This window comes from Lagenorhynchus albirostris, chromosome 8, assembly GCF_949774975.1.
Source record: "Lagenorhynchus albirostris chromosome 8, mLagAlb1.1, whole genome shotgun sequence".
NCBI lineage: Eukaryota > Metazoa > Chordata > Mammalia > Artiodactyla > Delphinidae > Lagenorhynchus > Lagenorhynchus albirostris.
The window spans coordinates 67,920,442-67,946,838 of record NC_083102.1 but is presented as its reverse complement, the minus strand read 5'-3'; the positions used below and the strand labels follow the sequence as shown (position 1 = coordinate 67,946,838).

Below are 26,397 nucleotides of genomic sequence, written 5' to 3'. Positions count from 1 at the left end.
GTGAGCCAGCAGGTGAAGGTACCTGTCGAGCCCCTTCAGTTCACTGTTTTCTTGCTTCCTTTGGAGGTGGGGAGTAAGTCCCTCTCCCATCGTAGCACTGCAGCTTTTGCATCACGAGCTTTCAGACTTGGAGCATTTCTGGGTCTGGGGTAGGGCTGGGTCTGCCTGGGTCCAGTGTGAGGTTTCAGGTGGGTAAAATTTTGCTTTAAAACTGTGCGAGTGGGTTAACTTTACCAAAGATCATCTTGAATTACAGTGGCCACAGTGGAGAACTTTTAACCTAGATTAGCTTATCCATTTACCAGGTGCTCTAAAGAAAAAGGGGTCTCAGCCAAACATTCACCATAAAGGATAGAGGGAAATGACTTTTCCTTCTCCACAGTTTCTGGTGACCAGGGAGAGATTTGCTGGGACAACCCACTTGCTCTAGAGCCTGTAGAAAGGATGCTGGGAAAACTGACAGAAGCCAGCAAAGGGTAAGAATTTTTACCAAAGCTCTCCCAGATGTCTGTTTTTGTTCCCTGGATAAAAGAGGAAGGTGAAATTTCATATTGCCCCTTTCTTTCACACTGGCAAGAAAAAACATGTGTAAGAGTTAGATCTCTGAATTGTGACTTGTAAATTTGCTTTCAGGTACTCTTTGGTTGTTGATCCGTCCTCTCCAGGGACAGCTATTGCCTTCTTGTTTGGCTTCTTGTTCTGTGTCCTAAGAACTTGGCTTTCTGCCTGACTGGGGCACACAGGTTCTTGTGTGTCCAGGCAGCTTAACCGTCAGGTTGGGGACCCCGAAATATGGCTTAACAGAAATGTGGGTTTCACTCCATTTATGGCTAGGGTCCCACCAGTTGTTGCCGGCTCTCAGGGAAATTGTCTGTCTTTCTTTTGGTTTTCCTTGGGCGTGGCTCTGGATCTTAGGAGGGTGGTATCTTCTTTACTTTCTTTGGGGATGCTTCTTACATCCATGGGATTGTTCAGTACTTCCAGGAATATTGACTATTTGTCCCAGCTGAAACCTGATAAGATTTTCTAAGAAATCTCTATGGTGAGATGTTGGTGAAATTGAAAGCTGATATTCAAAGCCTGATAGGAGCTTTTTTTTTTTTTTAAGGCTTTCTTCCCTAAGCTAAGATTCTGAGGCCTTTGTGGAAGGGTTTGCCTCAACATTCCAAAGATATGTTCCAAGTGTAGAACATAGGAATTTTTTATTTCCACCTTAGTTGAAAATCTTCTCCTTGATATAAAGAAACAAATTAAAGATAATGTAGTTGGATGGCTGGGTCAGCCTCTTGATATCATTCTGGTTGCAACCCAATTCTTTGAGGAGTGAAAAAACAACTGTACTCGTTTTACAAATCCAGTCTTTACAAGAACAGAAATGCAGCTCTAAAAATAATTCAAAGGCCACCTATCCTTTTGACCAGTCCCCAAACCTCCTGTATGCATCTTAAGAGGCTTGCCGATATTGCAAAAGATCTGGACTTAGGAAAAAAAAAAAAACTCTTCCTAGAGAAACTGATATCTTTTCTTTGTGCCTTTGAGAAGTAAATGTTCTACCCAGTCTCCTCTATGAACCCAGAGCTGTAAGATCTCTGTTTACATCTCTCTATATGTTTATGTATATCTATGTATGTACGTTATATAGATGAGTGATTTTCTTTCTACCTCCAATGGAATTTCCAAAATTAATTTGTAAAGACGTCAATTTAACTGGCTTAAAGAAAACTAAGCATTTATATAAATCAAGCATACTCTCAGAAATACAGAAACTAAACCAAACATTTTTCAAATTCAAGTGATCTAGGATAGCCTTCAGCAAATAAAAGCTAGTTTAAGCTTGTTGGTTTAATTAAAACAGGCATATCTTTAGAGCTATTAATAGTAAATATAATGCAGGCATGTAACTTTTATTCTACCTAGGTTTACTAAAAGTCAAATAAGCTCATGTTATCTCTGTTACAGAATTTGTCAGTAAGAGAACTTAAGGTGATGATTACCTGTTCAATGTCTCATGAAATTTTCACAAGTAATCTAAATATATTGTTAAGAACAAATAAGTTAAATAGAAATAAGTAAGATAAAAGTTTATAAATGAGCTTTTCAACAATAACTATGCTTTATGGTATGTCTACTTAAAAACAGTTTCCAAAATCTTTTTGGTAACTTGAATCCTTACAGTTATGCTGAGAAAATTAAATGATGAATATTCATTGAATATCTAGACTGTTTTAGAATAAGATAAAATACTGAAAAATTAATTACTGAACACAGGTTTATTCATTTTTGGCTTTCTTTTACCAAGGAGCTAGAGATATTTGGGTCTACTAGTAAACATGTCTGTGCCACACTGGAATATTTACTATGAGGAGGAATACATCAATACTTCTGGAAATTCAGAAATGTATTTATAAATTTGCCAATATACAGAATGCTAGCATAACAGACAGTCCACAATTGCTTACTTCTTAGTTTTCACTAGGAATTAAGGATTCTAAGGGTTAAGAATTTTAATAAATATATGTAATTAAAACTACTTAGAGGGTGAAAAGAAAGAACTGTGTACAAAAAGTAGGTAAGGAAAGTAAAGTGACTGGCTGTTCCAGAATGAGTAAAAGGAAAAAAAAATAGGACAAAAACTGAATGGATGTAAGAAAGTTTAGAAGGTTTGTGGAAAAGGAATCCTGGGAAAGAAATTTTATATGTGCTCAAGCTTGCTAAGATTCAAAGGGATTTATTTAAATTTTTAAAAAATGAGGTTTAATATTAAAAGTATGCTGGTGCAAAATTAGAATTTGATTTTCTTTCTGTTGAAAGGACAAAGTTTGTTTAGATGTTGGTCTTCTCTTATAAGAAATTGTAAACAAAGATTTTGCTTTACATTTAAGTAATCTGCCTGAACGGCAAAGATTTTCCATCTTAAAATAATTTACTGTGCTTCACATTGTCTTTATCAGGTCTTTGATTACTTAAGAAAACCCAGTCTTTTCAATATTAACAACTATACAACCTTCTGTTTTTGCCTTTAACATCTTCTACTGTCACTTTGGTTAAATAGAAAATTAAATGGTATTTCATAATGATTCTGAATTCCTCTCATGTCATCTAAATTTTAATTGAAAAATTAATCTACCATGTATATTTGTAGTGAGGGACTCACTAGCCAAAACCTATAATCCATTTTTAGCTAATGTAACCATAAAATATGCAATGTAACCAAACTATGTAGGATAAGCAATGTTAGATTTTACCAACATTGATTAATGAGTGATTACTTTTATGATGGCATAGGACTATTGTATTACTTAGATCTTATTATGTGATTGTCTGTCTGAAGAGTTCAGTGGCTTGTGTGTGTTGCTTGGCTTATAATTGAATTTTGCTATTAATTTATATTATCTGTCTTTGCTCAATGATAAATAAAAGTTTTTTTTAAAATTTTTTTCTAGAGGTCTAGGTCAGATACAGTACCTCAGGGTCCTGCTTTTATAGGTTCAGTCCTTTCCAAATGCCAGTGGATTTTTGCAGTCTTCCATCTGAGGGGATGATTCAGGAGTATCTCTGCCTATGACATTATAGCAAGTAGTTGGCAGGGACTACTTTCAATAATCAGGGACTTTTAATGTCTTGGATTAGCTTTAAATGAGCTCTGCAATAGGGAACTCTCTATTGTCTATGAGGAGGACATGAGTATGAGCTGAAATCTAAGTAGATGAACTGAGATTCTGGATCAGTTGTTATAGATTGGCTCTTAGACACTTTCACCACTTTTCTGAAAATGGATATAGTTGTTTTTTAAAATTTCCCAAATCAACCATTTGATCTTTCTACCAAAACAAAGGTGTATACTTTTCCTTTCATGAAATGCTTTGTAAACCCCCTTGTTATTCATTCTTCATGTGTATCCAATATAGACATTCTTTTTAGATCTCTGCCACTCTCTCTTTACTATAATAAAGAAAAAAAATATATTTATAAGGTATATGTTTATATCAAATACAATAAGTGCATATTTTACTTTATATAATCTGTTTCTAAATGAATTCATCAATTTTCATCAATTGTTTATTTCCTTATAAAGCTCAGAGCTGATTTAAAAACCACTGCTCTCAATGGAAAGAAGTAAAATTCCTTGGAAAGGGATTTTTAGGTAAATATGCTGAGAGAGAAAGAAATTAACATAGAATATCATGTGTTAAGATATGTAATATAAATTAGATGAAGGCTTGCAAACAATTGAAAATGTAAATCATTTTTTAGTTATATACAGTTTTCAAATATTATTAAAGCTTTCTGTATAACCTGGGATTGAGACAGGAATGTCTTCTGTAAAGTTGCAAACTGAGGAGAATGTGTTTCCAGCATATACTGATATTTCAGTAGTATCAAATTCACAGTTGAATGGAAAAACTACGCTGAGATAAAATTTTTTTTAATTGACTGTGAGCTTAGGAATTCTACTTCATATATGTAAAGTAATACTTCCATTTCACTTTTATAAATTTATTTTCTTTTATGCACTTAAGAGAGTTCATTACCAACATGACAATCTGTACTTTTTCGACTTTAACCACATAGCTATTTCAGATGAACTTTGTAACAGGTGGCATTCACATCATGTATAGTCAGGCTGCCTAGTGATGGCAAATGCAAAGAGTCAGGTCCAAACGTATAAAAAATATTGTTTTTCTAGACAGTTTTCCTGTAACAGGACACATTTCCACCTGGAACAAATCCACAGATACTTCAAAGTATAGTAAATCCCCATCCAAGCTTATTTACTCTTTCATTTCTTAAACCCACTCCTCCTGTATGTCCTACTCAAGTGATACCACTACTATCCTCCTAGATGCTCAAATTTTAATTCTGAGTCTCTTCCTTCTGACTCCTTCCCTGCCCTCAAACTCAAATTGATGGTCGATAGTTCAATTAACTTCATTTTACGTCCATCCCTTACACTCCATCTTTGCTCTCATTAACTTGACCGAGACACTCATTATTATTAGAGACCTGGATGATTTTACATTCCTGCAGAAGGATTCAAGTTTGCTTCTGGCATTCTTTTGGGTAGGAACACATAATTCAATTAGGAATGAGGTGTTTTTTAGCTGAGTTTGTCTACTTGAGGCTGGTCTGTTTCTAATTCATCCTTATTCTAGTTTGTTTGAGCCTCTCTTCATTATTGGAAACAGAACTGTAATTTTTGTCCCACACTTTACACCCAATCTTAGTCCCATAAAATTATTGAAAGTTTTGCTGAGCTTCTGATTTTATCATTTACTTCTTTCAGCTCAGTTATTTAGCCCCTGAGCTGATGCTTAGAATCAGCAAATGGTTTAATGCAGAAAAAGTACTAAATGTCAGAATTGCTAAAATTCGCTTCCTTTCTCCTCAGGACCAGGGCTTATCAAGTCCTGCCTGGATCACTCTCTAATGCCTTCAAATAGAGATGCTTAAAAAAAAATTTTTTTTTTGAGGTGAAGTTCACATAACATAAAATTAACCCTTTCACAGGAGATCAATCCAGTGGCATTACGTACATTCAGAATTTTGCGCAACCACTGTTTCTGTCTACTTCCAAAGCATTTTATCAACGTAAAAGAAAATCTCGCTAACCATTAAGCAATTACTTCCCATTAACCCCCTCACCCTCCATCAGTTTTCTGCCTCTAAGGATTTACCTACTCTGGATATTTAATATGAATGAAATCATTCAATATGTGACCTTTTGTGTCTGGCTTCTTTCATTTAATATAATGTTTTCAAGAATCATCTATGTTGTACTATGTATTAGTACATCATTCATTTAAAAAATTTTTTAATTGAAGTATAGTTGATTTACAGGTTTACAAGTTTCAGGTGTACAGTACCTACTCTTTTTCAGATTATTTTCCCTTATAGGTTATTACATAATATTGAGTATAGTTCCCTGTTCTATACAGTAGGTCCTTGTTGGTTATCTATTTTGTACATAGTACTGTACTGTGTATATGTTAATCCCAGCTTCCTAATTTATACCTCACACACCCCCTTTCCCCTTTGGTAACCATAAAGTTGTTTTCTATGTCTGTGAGTCCCCCTCTCTTTTGGAAATAAGTTCATTTGTGTCTTTTTTAAATTTTAGATTCCACATATTAGTGATATCCTATGATACTTGTCTTTCTGTGTCTGGCTTGCTTCTCTTAGTATGATAATCTCTAGGTCCATCCATGTTGCTGCCAATGGCATTATTTCATTCTTTTTTATGGCTGAGTAATACTCCATTGTATATATAGACCACATCTTCTTTATCCGTCCATCTGTCAATGGGCGTTTTAGTTGCTTCCACATCTTAGCTATTGTAAGTAGTGCTGCAATGAACATTGGGGTGCATATGTCTTTTCCAATTACAGTTTTCTCCAGATATGCCCATGAGTGGGATTGCTGGATCATATGGTAGCTCTATTGTTAGTTTTTTAAGAAACCTCCATACTGTTCTCCATAGTGGCTGCACAAATTTACATTCCCACCAACAATGTAGGAGAGTTCCCTTCTTTCCATACCCTCTATAGCATTTATTATGTGTAGACTTTATGATAATAGTCATTCTGACCGGTGTGAGGTGATACCTCATTGCAGTTTTGATTTGCATTTCTCTAATAATTAGCGATTTTGAACATCTTTTCAGGTGCTTCTTGGCCATCCGTATGTCTTCTTTGGAAAAATGTCTATTTAGGTCAGCATATCATTGATTTTTATGGCTGAATAATATTCTATTGTATGTTTACATCACATTTTGCTTATCTGTTTATCTGTTAATGGACACTTGAACTGTTCCCACCTTTTGGCTACTTCAAATAGTGCTGCTGTAAGCACACATATCCAAGTATTTGTTAAGTACCTGTTTTCAGTTATTTGGTATATATACCTAGAAGTGAAATTGTTGGGTCATATGGTAATTCTTTGTGTGTGCTTTTTTTTTAAATAATGGTAGCCATTCTAATGGGAGTGAAGTGGTATCTCACTGTGGTTTTAATTTGCATTTCACTACTGACTATTCTTGAGCATCTTTCCATGTGCTTGTTGGACATGTGTATATCAGGTTTGGAGAAATGGTTATTCAGTAATGCTAAGATGTCAATTCTTGCCAATGCAATCTGTTTAACACAATCTCAATCAAAATCCCAGCAAGTTATATTGATTCTGAAGTTTAAATGAAAAATCAAAAGACCTAGAATAACCAACATAGTACAGGAGAAGAAAAACAAAGTCAGAGAATTGGCACTAACCAACTTCAAGACAATATAAAGCTACCATAATCAAGATGTGTGGTATTGGTTAAAGAATAGAAAACTAGATCAATTGATCACAACAGACAGCCCAGAAACAGACCCACACAAATACAGTCATTTGATCTTTGACACAGGGCAAAGGCAATTCAATGGAGAAAGAATAGTCTTTTCAACAAATGATGCTGGAACAACTGGACATCCATATACAATTTTAAAAAATGAATCTAGACATAGACCTGTGCCTTTCACAAATATTAACTCAAAATAAATCATTGGCCTAAATATGAAATGCAAAACTGTAAAATTTTTAGAAGATAAACTAAGAGAATGTCTGATGTTGGGTTTGGCAATGACTTATTAAATGGAACACCAAAAATGTACTCCATGAAAGAAAAATGTGATAGGTTGGTCTTTTTGAAATTAAAAACTTTTGCTCTGTGAACGACACTAAGACAAATACAAGCCAAAGCCTGGGAGAACTACAAGCCAAAGCCTGGGAGAAAATATTTGTAAAACACATATCTGATAAAGACTTTTATCCAAAACATACAAAGAAATCGTAAAATTTAACAGTAAGAAAGCAAACAACTGAATAAAAAATGGATAAAATATATGAAAAGACCCTTAACCAACAAGATATACAGATGACAAGCATACGAAAAGATGTGCAACATCATAAATCATTAGGAAATTCAAAATTAAAACAATGAGATACTACTACATACCTATTTAGACCGAGATTAGAAAAATAGCAACACCAAATTTTGGCAAGGGTGCAGAGCAACAGGAACTGTCATTTATTGCTGGTCAGAATGCAAAAGTATAACCATTTTGAAAGACATTTTGGTAATTTCTTATGAATCTAAATATAATGTTACCATATGATCCAAACACTCAAACTCCTCAATATGTACCCAACTGAGTTGAAAACTTATGTCTACATAAAAACCTGCACATAAATGTTTACAGCAACTTTATGCATAGTGGCCAAAACTTAGAGGTAAAAAAGGTATACTTCAGTAGGTAAATGGATAAACCGACTGTGGTACATCCATAAGACGAAATATTATTCAGTGATAAGAATAAATGAGCTATCAAGCCACAAAAAGAAATGAAAGGACTTTAAATTCATATTGGCAAGTTAAAGAAGTTGATCTGAAGAGGATATATAATGTATGATTCCAACTGATTGACATTCTGAAAAAGACAAAACTAGAGACAGTAAAATGAACAGTGGTTGTCAAAAGGAGGGCAGAAGGGGAAAGGTGAATAGGTGAAGAACAAGAAATGGATTAAAAAAAATTTTTAAAAAAAATGGATTTTTAGGTGTACAAAATACGAATCTATATGATTCTGTAATAGTAATAGATCTATGACATTACACATTTTAAAAACTCATAGAACTCTACAACACAAAATGAATTTTAATATAAATTATAGATATCAGTGGATTAAAAAATAGAAAATTAATAAAATAAAGCCATGTATAATATTTGCATTAGCAATAATCCATATTCAAAGAATTTTATTTTCAGTTGTTTTGAATTATTTATGCATTTAATTAGGCCCTAGTTTGCAAACTAACATTTTGTAACTTTCTCTGGTATTTATTTATTGATGTCCTACTAATCACTAATTTAATGGCTTACATCAAGTTTGATTTTCCTTTGGCATTCTGTAACTGTAAATACAATGGAAAAATTTGGGTATCATTATTTGCTTTACATTATACTGAAGTGTCTAATTTTTCAATCATCTAACTGACTTATTCCTCATGGTCTCTTCTACACCCCCCACCCACTTAAATGTGGTTCTGCACTTATCTCACATCTCTTTTTCCTCTCTATCCTACTTTTGTGAATTTATTTCCCAGGTCTATGCAGTTGAATGTTTATCATTGCCATATTTAAGTTTCTAACTTGGATATTCAAAATTTTGCTATAAATGTCTTATTTGACCTTTCACCTCAAAACTCAACATATCTAAAACTGAATTTATCATCATTTTCCAAAATGCACATCTTCTCATTCCCATGAAATGTGCCCTCATGCTTATAAGAACTCAGCCTTGAATAGTTGGAATAATTATTTCAAATACCCTCTTTCCCCAGAGCCAGGCTTCCATTTTAATGGCTCTTTTATCCATATCTTTTATCTGATTCCCATCATCACTACCAGGTTCTGACCACATCATATCTGAAGCCATTTCTGAAGCCTGCTAATGGTCCCTCTACTCTACCTTCTAGGTCTTCCAATTCTTTTTATCAAATTCTGCGGGTTTGATTTTCTGTTAACACCATTTTCACACACTAACTTTGCTTAAGAAACGCAGGGTTCAATTGTCATAGACTGGCATTCATCGTCTTCCATAATTTGACTCTTGGATACCTCTTCATATTTCACGCTCACTACAGGAATATACCAGCCCTAGCAAAAAAAAAAAACAACACAAAAAAACAAAAAGCAAAACAAAACCAAAACAAACAAACAAAAAACTATTGATTTGTTCACAGAATTCGCCTCCAGGCATACATTCCCAATTAGTATATTTTATTCCCTTCTCACTCTCACCCAAATATCAACATCTTACTCATCTCCCACCTTCTCTCTTCTCACTCTTTTCAGTTTCTGTAGCTCTATTGATTTTACTATTACATTTTATTGTAACTCATCTTTTTATGTCCTGTTTCCACAACATCATTGCAAGTTCTTGTTGGGGCGAGGGGAGTTTCCTATCCCCAGCCTAGGTAATGGCCATAATTTATACCCTGAAGTGCAGTGTTTCCTACTATGAATAGTAACCTTGCAGTCAGAAAAAGTCCATAAGAGAAAATACCACAGAAGACTTCTCTTCTGAATGAGAGGTGGCATGTTTTGACATTTACTGATTCAAAAATGCTTACAGAGATGTTACTTTTTGTAAGAACCTGGACTGGGCTGTAGGATACCAGCAATGAAGAAAACACTAGCATTTTTATTAATTATTTTTCTAAGCATATTGCATTTTGCCTTCTTAACTTTCTAGGGCCTGTACCTTTTTTAAAAAAAGAGTTATCAGACATGTGCTGTATAAATATTTGCAAAGTTAAGGAGAAAAATTCTAGTACTCAAAGCAGCAAGGAAATTCTTTGAGGAAAAAACTAAACTAGAGCCATATGCATCCTTTTCTATGTGGCCATACTATGCCAAGGAGACAGGCCCTAACTCTGCTTTATACATTAGCACAATGGAGTTTTTCCAGGCGGGCCAGGGTCTATGCCAAATTTGCCTCAGTGAAATCTACAGAACAGGCTTTCCTATTTTAAGAACTCATAAGCTATGAAGACAGAAGTCATCCAAGTATCTCCATTTTCAGAGCTCATAATGGCAGTATTTCTTTCAGCTTCCTCAAACTTGCTTTGAAATAGGTTTGCATTTTGTGGTGATTCTTAAAAATTAGTAAGTTCTGCAAAAGTCATGCTCTGTTGGATCTTGGTTCATCCAACATTTCTCGGGATATTTATATTTTTATATCAACAAGAAACCTGTTATGTAATACTTGTTTGCAGCAGGAGTTATTAAAAGCATGCCCTTTAGATTTTTGTTGGAAATTAGAAATGAGTTCATTTCAAATTTTTTCATATCAATATCTGTACTCTGCTAATTTAATAAGGATTGCAAAAAATTTAGAATGAATTAACTGGCACCCTTCATAATGACATGGGGTGATTAAATGTCTTCACAAGGATGGTAATAGCAACCTCTGTTAATAATCGCTAGAACCATAATTATGTCAAAAAATTTTATTTCCTTTTGAGACTGCGTTTACAGTAAGAATTCTCCAGCAATACAGAACTGGGAGAAAAAGAAGAAAAATAACTGAAAGAATAAATAGAACATAAATAAACATATGGCAAGATGACAGACTTAAATAACCATATCAATAATTACATTAAACGTAAACATTCTATGTACCACAATTGTTAGGAAGCATTTGTCAGAATGAATATAAAAGCAAGACCAAACTATATAATGTCTACAGAAAATACTCTTAAATATAAAGATCCAAATAGATTACAAGTAAAAAAAAAAAAAAGAGATATCCAATGCTATCACTAACCAAAAGAAAGCTGAAAGGGCCATATTATTATTAGACACACTAGATTTCAGAGAAAAAATATAAATAATGCTAAAGAAGTGTATTTCAAAAAAAAGTATATTTCATAATGATAAGAAGCCTACTGATTAAGATGATATAGCAATCCTAAATATTTACCACCTAATAACAGAGCTCTAAAATACATGAGGAAAAAGCTTATAAATCTAGACGGAAAATAAAGAAATCTAAAATTATAGTCAATTTTAATACCACCCTCTCAAAAATAAATTGAACAAGTAGAAATCTGTAAGGACATAAAAACTTAAACACTAACAACTTGGTGTATTTGATATTTATATAACACTTCAGACAACAGCAAACTATATATTTTTTTCCCCAGTGTATAAGAAACATTAAGATAAACCATCTTCTGGGCTATAAAACAAGGCTCAATAAATGTGAAAAGTTTCAAGTCTTAAAAAATACATCCTTTAAATACAAAATGAAACTAAATTAGAAATCAATATCAGAAAGGTCTCTAGAAACATTGAAATATTTGCAACATATATAACACACAGCAATAACTATATATAAAAGAGTAAATCATAAAGGAAATTAAAAATATGGAAAACTAAATAAAAACAAAAAATAACATATCAAAGCTTATCTTATTCTCAGATGACATTTTAATTTGTATATAGAATATCTATATCTACAAGATACCTACTAGAACTAATTAGTGAGTTTAGCAATTTGTAGTATGTAAAATATAAGTTTAATTGTACTTCCATATACTAGTAAGGAACAATTAGAAATTGAAAGGATGAATACCATTTACAATAGCATCAAAAATTATGAGATAGGGATAAATATGACAAAATTTGGTCAACAACTATATACAGAAAGCTATAATACACAGTGAGATAAAAAGAAATCCTAAGTAAGTGGAAAGATGTATCAAATTCATTGATCGGAAGACTCAAGATGGTTAAGATGTTAATTCTATCCAAATTGATCTATAGAATCCATGTAATGCCGATTAAAATCCTATCAGTTTTTTGGTAGAAATTGGCAACAAATTCTAAAATTCATATTGAAATTCAAATGACCTAGAATAGTCAAAATAGGTTTGAATAAGAAGAACAAAGTTTGAGAACTAATACTACTAATAAGTGATTTCAATACTTATTACAAATCTCCAGTAATCAAGAAAATGTATTGATGTAAAGATAGACAAGTACATTAATGGAACAGAATACAGGGTCCAGAAATAGGTCTGCACATATATGGACAACTGGTTTTCAACAAAGAAACAGAACAGTTCGGTGGAGAGAACATGTATCTTTTCAATACATGTTGCTGGGACAATTGGCTATCCAAATGCAAAAAAAAAAAAAAAGAGTTACGAATTTTGGTCCATACCTTGCACCATATACAAAAATTAACTGAAAACATTTCATATACCTAATATAAAGCCTAAAACTATAAATCTTTTAGAATACAGGAGAAAACATTTGTTTTCATGGGTTAGACAAAGATTTTTTAGGTGTAAAGCAAAAGCACAATACATAAAATAAAAACTTAAGTTGGACTTCATCAAAATAAAAAAAACTTCTGTGTTTCCAGAGACAGTGTTAAGAGAATGGAGACAAGCCTAAGGCTGATAGAAAATAAATTCAAATCATAATTAATAAAGGACTTATATCAAAATATATAGCTCAAAACTCAATAAAAAGCAAAACAAAAGCGACAATGAAAAACAACTCAATGAAAAGATGGGCAAAAGATTTGGACAGACAGTTCACCAAAGGAGTTATAGAGCTGGCAAATAAGCACATGGAAAGGTACTCAACATTAATATTCATCATCTATTTGAAAAGCTACAGTTAAAAGGATTGACTATGCTGAGTATTGCAAAGGATAGGAACTGGAACGCTCATACTCTCACTCTTGGTAGAATTGTAAAATTTTATGACAACTTTGGACAGCAGTTTGGCAGTTCTTAAAACGTTAAACATACACTTACCCTATGATCCAGCCATTCCACTTCCAGGTATTTCCCCAAGAGAAATTAAAGCATTTGGTCATACAAAGATGTGTATGTGAATGTTCACAGCAGTCTTATTAGTTACAGTAAAAAACTGGAAAGAACTTAGTGTTCATTAACAGATGAATGAATAAACAAATTATGGTACGTCCATGTAATGGACATTATTCAACAATAAAAATGAATAAACTATTGATATACACAAGTTGCATGACTCACAAATGCTGGGTGAAAGAAACCAGCAGAAAAGAAATATAGTACCTACAATATTATTCCACTCAAGGAACATTTTAAAAATGTAAACTAATTTGTAGTGACAGAAAGTACTTCTGTGGTTGGCTGGAGCTGGGGATAGAATTAGGGGGTGGTTTATGGGGACAGAAGTAGAAGGATATACTCATCTTCCTTCATTTACGAAGGGGTTACATCCTGATAAACCCTTCATAAGTTGAAAATGTTATAAGTTGAAATGCATTTAATACACCTAACCTACAGAACATCATAGCTTAGCCTAGGCTGCCTTCAACATGCTCAGAACATTTACATTAACCTACAGTGAGACAAAATCATTTAACACAAAGCCTATTTTATAATAAAGTATAGAATATCTCATGTAATTTATTGAATACTGTATCAAAAGAGAAAAACACATTGTTGCCTGGATACAGAATGGTTGGAAGTGTATAGGTTGTTTACCCTTGTGATCAAGTGGTTCATTGGGAGTATCATACCACATATTGCTACTGAACCAAACTTGGGTCTGCTCGTCCACACACAGTAAATGCAATCTACTGACACCAAGTTGTGGTAAAGGAAAGTATAGCGTTTATTGCAGGGTGCGAAGCAAGGAGAACAGGCAGCTCATGCTCAAAAGATCCAAACTCCCTGATGGCTTTCAGGGAAGGGGTTTTAAAGGCAGTGTGAGGGAGGGGGCCACATGGGGCATGATCAGCTCATGCTCAATTCTCAGATTGGTTGGCATCAAGGTGCAGTTTCAAGCATCATCAGCCTTCTGGTTTCAACCAGTCTAGGGTCTGTGTTCTTGCAGTCAGCAGTTTTCAGTCTGCTTCCTGTAAAAACGACTTAGGAATGTGTGTCAGGCCTTTATCTATAGCTTTCAGGGAACTGTGAATTCAGTGATTCTGCTGTGTGGTGGATTTATAGTTGAAATTGTTAATAGTTTCGCAGTGCAACAGCTATTCTTTGTTTCTACACCTTCACATTTCTTAAACATTAACTCTTGAGTCAGCCTTTTGAGACTCAAGAGAGGCCAGGGAGACTAAAGTAAAAGCCTTTTACTCCCAAGGATAGGGACACAGGGGCTTGTATATGGTTTCAATGCCCCCTTTTCTTTTTTTTTCTTTTTTTTTGCGGTACGCAGGCCTCTCACTGTTGTGGCCTCTCCCGTTGCGGAGCACAGGCTCTGGACGCGCAGGCTCAGCGGCCATGGCTCACGGGCCCAGCCGCTCCGCGGCACATGGGATCTTCCCAGATCGGGGCACGAACCCGTGTCCCCTGCATTGGCAGGCGGACTCTCAACCACTGTGCCACCAGGGAAGCCTGCCCCCTTTTCTTTGATACTACTCAATCTTGAGGGGAACGGGTTCAGGAAAAAAAAAAAGGGAGTAAAGTTTTGGGTTGAGAGTTGATCATAAACTCAGCAGAGGAACTCAGTTTTAGGGGGACTCAGTTTCAATATAGCAAGCATGGGAAAAGACCAAAATCCAAAATTTGAAGTATAGTTTCTACTGAATGCATATCTTTTTCACATCATCGTAAAGCTGAAAAATCGTGAGTTAAATCCTCATTAACTTGGGGACCATCTGTACATACTATAAAGGCTGTGAGGAAATTTTGGATGTGACAAATATTTTCATTATCTTAATTATGGTGATAGTTTCATGGATGTGTACATACATATATGAATAATGGACTTTAAATGTGTATAGCTTGTTGTATGTCAATTATACCTCAATAAAGCTGTTTAAAAATACTTTTATCCAGGTTGCACTTTGAATAAATCTTTTATCGTGCTTGATTTTGGAAGAACATGCCTTGGTAACTTGGAAAATATCTGTCACCAAATTATGCTGTTAAGCTAATGATGGCCTCTACAAATTTTCCAAGATGATAGTTTTTCATTCAGAAGCTAGAATTCTTGTCAAATTGGCAGACTGACTTACTTCAGTTTCTTGAAAATGTCTCTAAGTACTAAAGTCAGAATAACCATGGTTTGTCATTATGTCAAAATGGTTTCTATGAAAAAAGTGGAGAGTTAAGCTCACAACTCAATCATAAAAGTGCTTTTTCTTGAGATTTACATTATACTTCAATGTGCAATAGCAGGGCTTGATGAGCCACTCCCATCATGTCACACAGAATATTACAAAGATGTGCACTCAAGGGTTGAGGTTTTAATGTAATTAACAATTTTAACTGCTTCAGCAAGGACACGTTTAAATGTAACTGTTTTCTCCTTTCTGTTTTGCACTGCCACTGTGCAGTGATGAAGAGTACACTGATTCCTAGTACAGTTTGTTGTCAGCAGTTTTACCCACCATTGCTTTTGTACACAGTGAAAAAGGCATATAATGTCTTAGTGAACAATGTATAATATTAAATAACATGTATTGTTTACATATTATTAACTGGAAAAATTATTTATATTTTCGTTTTTTTTAATTTGTTTGTTTGCTTCTTTATTTAAAAGAAATATTCCAATCACCAAAAAGTTGGATTACAATAAATACAAAGAACTTTTTTCCTGAATCAATTTTGAGTAGATTGCTGATCTGCTTCTGTTATATTATAATTTAAATATATTTATATATTATATACTGGAAAATATATTAAATAATTATAAAATTATATAATTAATAACATATAAGTAAACAACTATTTTGTATGTTTTATATAAATAAACAACTATTTTATATGAGTTGTGGTTTAACTCATATGCATTGCTCTCATGATAATGATACTTTGAGTCTGTAAAGCTTGATCCCCTTGAGTTTATAGGCTTTGTTTATTCTTTTTTTTTTTTTTTTTTTCTTTTTGCAGTATGTGGGCCTCTCACTGCTGTGGCCTCTCCCGTTGCAGAGCACAGGCTCCGGACGTGCAGGCTCAGCGGCCATGGCTCACGGGCCCAGCTGCTCCGCGGCATGTGGGATCTTCCCGGACCGGTGCACGAACCCGTATTCCCTGCATCGGCAGGCGGACTCTCAACCACTGCGCCACCAGGGAAGTCCGGCTTTGTTTATATTCTAATGTTTAGTCCAAGGTCTAGCATATGGTAGGTGCTCAATAACTATTAAGTAAATGTATAGCTGCCATGATATTCTTGTGGGTCCAGGGAATACTGTGATATCCTTTAAATAATTTCATCTGAAACAACTTCATTTTTCTCCACCTATTCTATTGTAAAACAGAATTACAGTCTGGTAGTAAGTGCCCTTTTCAAGAAAGGGAAGGAAGGAAATTAATGTTTTTCGAGTGCCTACTTTTTGCCTCACACATCATTTGATTTAATCTTTATAATAATCCTAGGTATGAATTATGATAACAAGACCATTGCAGTCATCCTGCATGCCCTGCTTGTAGAGGGCCAGGCAAATGGAAAAGCCTCAATAAAGAGTCGTTGAAGAAATAAATATCATTTAAATAAAATTATTTTAGTTGAGAAACAGAGGAAGCAAAGCATCAGAAACTTTAAGCAACTTTTTCAGAGTTGTGTTAGAATCACTAAATGGTTTGAAATGTACATCTGGCCGAGCCCAAAGCCTGGGAATTCACATCATGCCCTAGTGTGACACTAGGAAACAGCCTGTCAACTCTTTGTGACAGCTCAGCGTTACGAGTTTTGTTTTCTAAATTAGTCTGGTTTTATTTGACTTCAAGGAAAGGACTTTATGTTTGACCCATGAACAGTCTTCCAGAATAATAATGGCAATGTCCATTTCATCCCCGATTAACGGGCTGATTCTTTACAGCTCCTTTCCTAGAGGATGCTACAGCTCTGTGAGTAACATGCTATTGATCTTCAGGGCCCAATTTTCCTCTAAAAAAACTTGCAAGAAATTGATACCAGTGGTGGTAGCTATTATGTTTCACATTCTTACAGCCTCCAGGAATCTGGCTGCCTGAGTTTTATCATGTAGCATGTTAGGGAGTGAGATTCAACCAGGCCTTGATTTACCATCGCCTTTGAAGCTTCATCAAGCAACCTGGCTCAGTCATGATGGCCTAATCCAAGCATATTACATTTTCTGTTAGATATGTCAGTGCCATATATAAAAATATTTAAGTATAATACACACACCCCTAACCTATAGGTACTGGCCAAAATGCAGCTTTTGGTTTGGCATTCTCTGTACTGAGTCTGTGCTACACTTGGTAGCCAGACTAATAATAAATGTCATATAAATCTCTAAAAATAGACCACTGCCAATTTTGATATAGTCTGCAAACAGTTGGAAAAACAGTATAAGAGTCACTTTTTCAAGGATGGTCTCTTTTTTGTTAGCTTATTTAATATTACAAAATAATGTTAAATGACAGAAATAAATTGCATTGGCTCAGCTCTGAATAGGATTTCAAATGTAGTAAGTGGCTGCTTATTTCACGTTGTTCTGTCTATAGCTTCTCTCCAATTTGCACTTCATGAGTTGCATTTAGTTGAGGTCCAGGATTCAGAAACTCAAGCAGGAAGCATGTGGGGATTCTCTGCTTTGAAGTGTGGATGGGTTAGAAATAACCTAGAGAAGTGAGAACATTGCCTGCTTTCCAAGTGGGCTAAATTTCTGGTCCCACTCAAGTTGGATGGATATCATTATGTCTTCTAGATATTTACATATCTAAATGGATTTAATGTGAAGCATTCTGAAGTTAGTAGGTGGGAAAACTCTAGTTTTTTTTAAAATTTTTACTTTTAAATTTATATTGTTTTTTAAAATATGGCTGTTTGAATCAGACTTCACTGTTGCAGTTTTCACCTCCCAGGAGGGTCAATATGACTATATTCTACCTCCTTCTTATTGCTCCCTTTACAGTCCTTTCTGCTAAGGCACTGAGCACATTATATCCCAAGGGTGGGCTCACATGGTTGTCAGTAACAAAACTGCAAGCTCCTCAAAGTTAGGTTCTTTATCTTTGCCACCTTTAATTCATAGTGATGGTCAAAACAATGTTGTATTTACCTTCATCATAGTTCTCTTCGACTTTGGTTGCGTTTTTAGTTATAAATATGACCTTGAATAATTTAAGTACGCCTTCTGACCCCCAACTTCCTCATTTGTAAAATGGGATAAAAATATACACCTTGGGAGACAAGGATTAAATAACATAATACAATATTAGTTAAATTTTAGTCATGTGAGTATCAAATTTGAAAATTCTGCCAGGCCAATCATTTATTAAGTGTCTTTAAGTTAATTGCATTTAAAAAATAATACAACTGGGACTTCCCTAACAGTCCAGGGGTTAAGACTTCACCTTCTAATGCAGGGCGTGCAGGTTCAATCCCTAGTCGGGGAACTGATATCCCACATGCCTCCCAGCCAAAAAAAAACAAAAACAAAAAACCCCAAAAACATAAAACAGAAGCGGTATTGTAACAAATGCAATAAAGACTTTAAAAATGGTCCACGTTGGGCTTCGCTGGTGACACAGCAGTTGGGAGTCCGCCTGCCGACGCAGGGGACATGGGTTCGTGCCCCGGTCCGGGAGGATCCCACGTGCCACGGAGCGGCTGGGCCCGTGAGCCGTGGCCGCTGAGCCTCGCGTCCGGAGTCTGTGCTCCGCGACGGGAGAGGCCACAGCGGTGAGAGGCCAGCGTACCGCAAAAAAAAAAAAAAAAGGTCCACATCAAAAAAAAAATCTTAAAAAAAGTAATACAACCATTTAAAGAAGAAACTTTGTATTACAAACATGAATGCATACTAAAGAATACTTTCTATAGATGGCAATTTAAGAAAATAACAAAAATTAAATGTCATTAAATATTTAACATATAATAAAAATAACTTAAATACAAATAATAAAAATTTAATTTACAAAGTGCTTATAACTGAAGAAAGTTCCTGAATGAATAAAGGAAACTATCAAAAATTAGTTGGCAACGAACTCAGGATTGGACTCTGTATTGCTTTCTTTAAGATGAAGATGAGGTTCTTCATCTGTAAGACATCTCCATGTTTTTCCTTTGATATCAATTAGCATAGGAATGCCAAATGATATGTGTGCAGCAGGAATTAATACTGTATCATTAATTGGATTGTCATTTAAAATTTTAATAGAGGTGGCCTTACTGTCTGTACAGGAGGGGTACAAATGATTATTAATTTACCTCAAGATATGTTGAGTTATCAAAGAGACACTACATGTTTGAAGACTCAGGAATATTCAGTGTTTCATAGGTAAAGTATTAAGTACATGAACGGGCAAATTTGCTTTCTTAGAGAACTTCTAAGAAAAATTTGTAATTTTTCCACGGAATATTACAAATAAATTGAACAAAAAAATATTTAAATTGGCTGATAGTTTAAACAGAGCTGCCAAACATTTACCTTAAAAGAATATTGAAAAAGTTAAAGATAAAAGCAAGATAAAGACTAGTACAAATCATGTATTAATGGTTTTAAAAGAGGAAAAGCCCATCATTGCTGCCTAGTTGTAGGAGGCTCCAGTGCAGGTTGGAGCTAGCATGGAGCTGGAACTTGCCAGATTGCTCCTTTTGCTGTTGGGCTTAGAGGCCTCTGCCCTAAAGCAGGCATGACCTAGTCTCTAAACCCGCTACCCAAGCCATGGATCACACAGTAGGGCATTGTATAGTCCTAGAGATAGCATGGATATTTGCATATTAGGTCATAGTATAATAATAATAATACCAATGAAGTTGGAAAATCCTGAGCAATTGTGTGCTTCAAACATTCTCTGTCTCTCTCTCTCTGTCTCCCTGTCTCTCTGTCTCTGTTTTTGTCATGCATGAAAAACTGACATACTAAGCTCTTTGGTTGACAACATCTACCTGGCTAGTGTCAGGAGAAGTAGAATTGACAAGACTTGGAGACAGAATGGATGTGAGAGTGGGAATACTCAGGATGTATCTACACTGGAGAAATATCTATACTTAAAAAATGGCAATATTCACAGGGGTAGGACATAGGAAAGATACACAGCCTTGATAATAGTGATGTGAGGAGAGGATCAGGGATAAACAATGATGAGCTCAGTATTGACATGTTAAGTTCTAAGTATGTCTGTAGTATCCGAGTAGGGATATACAGGAGTCAGTGTGTATTCAAAGAAGACCAGTTGAAGATTGGCCTATTTACACTATTCATGAAGAATGAGAAGGATCTGGCTTCCCTGGTGGCGCAGTGGTTGAGAGTCCGCCTGCTAATGCAGGGGACACGGGCTCGAGCCCTGGTCCAGGAGGATCCCACATGCCACGGAGCAGCTCGGCCTGTGTGCCACAACTGCCGAGCCTGCACTCCGGAGCCCGCGAGCCACAACTTCTGAAACCCGCGTGCTTACAGCCCGTGCTCTGCAACAAGAGAAGCCACCGCGATGAGAAGCCCACGCACCACAACGAAGATCCAATGCAGCCAAAAATAAATAAATAAATTTTTTAAAAAAAAAAAAGAATGAGACGGATCCAAGGATTTTAAGAGGCGGGGAAAAGTATTCAAGGCAGAGGCAAAAATAAGCCTCAAGGGGGCTGAGTTGTATTTGAGATACTGACAGAAAATCACAAGGAGTGAAGTGAAGGGGGTGGGGCACTCAGGGAGGTTGTTGCTGGGACAGGCTTGGGTCAGTTCATGTTCCACACACAAATCCAGGTAACGTGGGCATGGGAATGTATTCTTATTTTGTTCCAAAAGCAATGAAAGGGAATGTAAAAAAAAAATTTTTAACATCTTTATTGGAGTATAATTTGTTTATAATGGTGTGTTAGTTTCTGCTGTATAACAGAGTGAATCAGCTATACATATACATATATCCCCATATCTCCTCCCTCTTGTGTCTCCCTCCCATCCTCCCTATCCCACCCCTCTAGGTGGTCACAAAGCACCTAGCTGATCTCCCTGTGCTACGCGGCTGCTTCCCACTAGCTACCTATTTTACATTTGATAGTACATATAAGTCTATGCCACTCTCTCACTTCGTCCCAGCTTACCCTGCCCCCTTGACGTGTCCTCAAGTCCATGCTATTACATCTACGTCTTTATTCTTGTCCTGCCCCTAGGTTCTTCCGAACTTTTTTTTTTTTTTAGATTCCATATATATGTGTTAGCATATGGTGTTTGTTTCTCTCTATCTGACTTACTTCACTCTGTATGACTGACTCTAGGTCCATCCACCTCAGTACAAATAACTCAATTTCATTTCTTTTTATGGCTGAGTAATATTCCAATGTATATATGTGCCACATCATCTTTATCCATTCATCTGTTGATGGACACTTAGGTTGTTTCCATGTCCTGGCTATTGTAAATAGTGCTGCAATGAACATTGTGGTACATGTCTCTTTTTGAATTATGGTTTTCTCAGGGTCTGTGCCCAGTAGTGAGATTGCTGAGTCATATGATAGTTCTATTTTTAGTATTTTAAGGAACCTCCATACTGTTCTCCATAGTGGCTGATTCAGTTTACATTCCCACTAACAGTGCAAGAGGGCTCCCTTTTCTCCACACCCTCTCCAGCATTTATTGTTTGTAGACTTTTTGATGATGGCCATTCTGACAGGTGTGAGGTGATACCTCATTATAGTTTTAATTTACATTTCTCTGATGATCAGTGATATTGAGCATCTTTTCAAATGTTTGTTGGAAATCTGTATATCTTCTTTGGAGAAATGTCTCTTTAGATCTTCTGCCCATTTTTGCATTGCATTGTTTGTTTTTTTTGATATTGAGCTGCATGAGATGCTTGTATATTTTGGAGATTAATCCTTTGTCAGTTGCTTCATTTGCAAATATTTTCTCCCATTCTGAGAGTTGCCTTTTCGTCTTTTTTATGATTCCTTTGCTGTGCAAAAGCTTTTAAGTTTCATTAGGTCCCATGTGTTTATTTTTGTTTTTATTTCCATTTCTCTAGGAGGTGGGTCAAAAAGGATCTTGCTGTGATTTATATCATAGAGTGATCTGCCTATGTTTTCCTCTAAGAGTTTTAGAGTGTCTGGCCTTACATTTAGGTCTTTAATCCATTTTGGGTTTATTTTTGTGTATGGTGTTAGGGAGTGTTCTAATTTCATTATTTTACATGTAACTGTCCAGTTTTCCCAGCACCACTTATTGAAGAGGTTGTCTTTTCTCCATTGTATATTCTTGCCTCCTTTATCAAAAATAAGGTGACCGTATGTGCGTGGATTTATCTCCGGGCTTTCTGTCCTTTTGCATTGATCTATATTTCTGTTTCTGTGCCAGTACTATACTGTCTTGAGTACTCTAACTTTGTAGTAAAGTCTGAAGTCAGGGAGCCTGATTCCTCCAGCTCCATTTTTCTTTCTCAAGATTGTTTTGGCTATGTGGGGTCCTTTGTGTTTTCTATACAAATTTTGAAACTTTTTGTTTTAGTCTGTGAAAAAATTCCATTGGTAGTTTGAGAGGGATTGCATTAGATCTGTAGATTGCTTTGGGTAGTATAGTCATTTTCGCAATGTTGATTCTTCCAATCCAGGAACGTGGTATATCTCTCCATCTGTTAGTATCATCTTTAATTACTTTCATCAGTGTCTTATAGTTTTCTGCATACAGGTCTTTTGTCTCCTTAGGTAGGTTTATTCCTAGGTATTTTTTGTCGCAGTGGTAAATGGGAGTGTTTCCTTAATTTCTCTCTCAGATTGTTCATCATTAGTGTATAGGAATGCAAGAGATTTCTGTGCATTAATTTTGTACCCTGCTACTTTACCAAATTCATTGATTAGCTGTAGTAGTCTTCTGGTAGCCTCTTTAGAATTCTGTATGTACAGTATCATGTCATCTGCAAACAGTGACAGCTTTACTTCTTTTCCGATTTGGATTCCTTTTATTTCTTTTTCTTCTCTGATTGCTGTGGCTAAAACTTCCACAACTATGTGGAATAATAGTGGTGATAGTGGGCAGCCTTGTCTTTTTTCTGATCTTAGTTGAAATGGTTTCAGTTTTTCACCATTGAGAACAATGTTGGCTGTGGGTTTCTCATATACGGCCTTTATAATGTTGAGGCAATTTCCCTCTATGCCCACTTTCTGGGGAGTTTTTATCATAAATAGGTGTTGAAATTTCTCAAAAGCTTTTTCTGCATCTATTAAGATGATCATATGGTTTTGCTTCAATTTGTTAACATGGTTTATCACATTGATTGATTTGCGTATATTGAAAAGTCCTTGCATACACCATGATCTAGTGGGATAAACCCCACTTGATCATGGTGTATGATCCTTTTAATGTGCTGTTAGATTCTGTTTGCTAGTATTTTGTTGACGATATTTGCGTCTATGTTCATCAGTGATATTGGCCTGTAGTTTTCTTTTTTGTGACATCTTTTTCTGGTTTTGGTATCAGGGTGTTGGTGGCCTCGTAGAATGAGTTTGGGAGTATTCCTCCCTCTGCTACATTTTGGAAGAGTTTGAGAAGGATAGATGTTAGCTCTTCTCTAAATGTTTGATAGAATTCGTCTGTGAAGCCATCTGGTCCTGGGCTTTTGTTTCTTGGAAGATGTTTAATCACAGTTTAAATTTCAGTGCTTGTGATTGGTCTGTTTATATTTTCTATTTCTTCCTGGTTCAGGCTCAGAAGCTTTTCTAAGAATTTGTCCATTTCTGCCACGTTGTCCATTTTATTGGCATATAGCTGCTTGTAGTAATCTCTCATGATCCATTGTATTTCTGCACTGTCACTTTTCCTTTTTCATTTCAAATTCTATTGATTTGAGTCTTCTCCCTTGTTTTCTTGATGAGTCTGGCTAATGGTTCATCAATTTTCTTTATCTTCTCAAAGAACCAGCTTTTAGTTTTATTGATCTTTGCTACTTGTTTCCTTCATTTTTCTTTCATTTATTTCTGATCTGATCTTTATGATTTCTTTCCTTCTGCTAAATTTGGGGGTTTCTTCTTTCTCTAATTGCTTTAGGTGTAAGGTTAGGTTGTTTATTTGAGATGTTTCTTGTTTCTTGAGGTAGGATTGTATTGCTATAAACTTCCCTCTTAGTACTGATTTTGCTGCATCCCATAGGTTTTGGGTCCTCGTGTTTTCATTGTCATTTGTTTCTAGGTATTTTTTTATTTCCTCTTTGATTTCTTCAGTGATCTCTTGGTTATTTAGTAGTGTATTGTTTAGTCTCCATGTGTTTGTATTTTTTACAGTTTTTTTCCTGTAATTGATATCTAGTCTGGTACCATTGTGGTTGGAAAAGATACTTGCTACGATTTCAATTTTCTTAAATTTACCAAGGCTTGATTGTGTCCCAAGATATGATCTATCCTGGAGACTGTTCCATGAGCACTTGAGAAGAAAGTGTATTCTGTTGTTTTTGGATGGAATGCCCTATAAATATCAATTAAGTCCATCTTGTTTAATGTATCATTTAAATCTTGTGTTTCCTTATTTATTTTCATTTTGGGTGATCTGTCCATTCGTGAAATTAGGGTGTTAAAGTCCTCTAGTCTTATTGTGTTACTGTCGATTTCCCCTTTTGTGGCTGTTAGCATTTGCCTTATGTATTGAGGTGCTCCTATGTTGGGTGCATAAATATTTACAATTGTTATATCTTCTTCTTGGATTGATCCCTTTATCATTACGTAGTGTCCTTCTTTGTTTCTTATAGTAGCCTTTATTTTAAAGTCTATTCTGTCTGATATGAGAATTGCTACTCCAGCTTTCTTTTGGTTTCCATTTGCCTGGAATATTTTTCCATCCCCTAACTTTCAGTCTGTACATGTCCCTAGGTCTGAAGTGGGTCTCTTGTAGGCAGCATATATATGGGTCTTGTTTGTGTATCCATTCAGCCAGTCTGTGTCTTTTGGTTGGAGCATTTAATCCATTTACATTTAAGGAAATTATCGATATGTATGTTCCTATGACCATTTTCTTAACTGTGTTGCATTTGTTTTTGTAGGTCCTTTTCTTCTCTTGTGTTTCCCACTTAGAGAATTTCCTTTAGCATTTGTTGTAAAGCTGGTTTGGTGGTGCTGAATTCTCTTAGCTTTTGTTTGTCTGTAAGGGTTTTAATTTCTCCGTTGAATGTGAATGAGATCCTTGCTGGGTAGAGTAATCTTGGTTGTAGGTTTTTCCCTCTCATCACTTTAAATATGTCCTGCCACACCCTTCTGGCTTGCAGAGTTTCTGCTGAAAGATCAGCTGTTAACCTAATGGGGTTATTTATTTATTTTTTTTCTTCTCCATTGCTGCTTTTAATACTTTCCTTTGTATTTAATTTTTGATAGTTTGATTAATATGTGTCTTGGTATGTTTCTCCTTGGGTTTATCCTGTATGGGACTCTCTGTGCTTCCTGGACTTGATTGACTCTTTCATTTCCCATATTATGGAAGTTTTCAACTATAATCTCTTCAAATATTTTCTCAGTCTCTTTCTTTTTCTCTTCTTCTCGGACCCCATAATTCGAATGTTGGTGTGTTTAATGTTGTCCCAGAGGTCTCTGAGACTGTCCTCAATTCTTTTCATTCTTTTTCTTTATTCTGCTCTACGGTTGTTATTTACATTATTTTATCTTCCAGGTCACTTATCCATTCTTCTGCCTCAGTTATTCTGCTATTGATCCCTTCTAGTGTATTTTTAATTTCATTTATTGTGTTGTTCATCATTGTTTGTTTGCTCTTTATTTCTTCTAGGTCCTTGTTAAATGTTTCTTGTATTTTCTCCATTCTATTCCCAAGATTTTGGATCATCTTTACTATCGTTACTCTGAATTCTTTTTCAGGTAGACTGCCTATTTCCTCTTCATTTGTTTGGTCTGGTGGGTTTTTACCTTGTTCCTTCATCTGCTGTGTGTTTCTCTGTCTTCTCATT

General features: G+C 35.4%; 1 protein-coding gene across 1 annotated transcript in view; it reads left to right on the top strand.

Annotated features, from left to right (window-relative positions):
- The first annotated feature begins 413 nt into the window (after positions 1–413).
- Positions 414–26,397, top strand: part of AGMO (alkylglycerol monooxygenase) — a 374,042-nt gene continuing 348,058 nt past the window's right edge. Inside the window, exon 1 of the mRNA XM_060156131.1 lies at positions 414–476. The gene's annotated coding sequence lies outside the window, so the exon portion shown is untranslated. The remainder of the gene's footprint in view (positions 477–26,397) is intronic.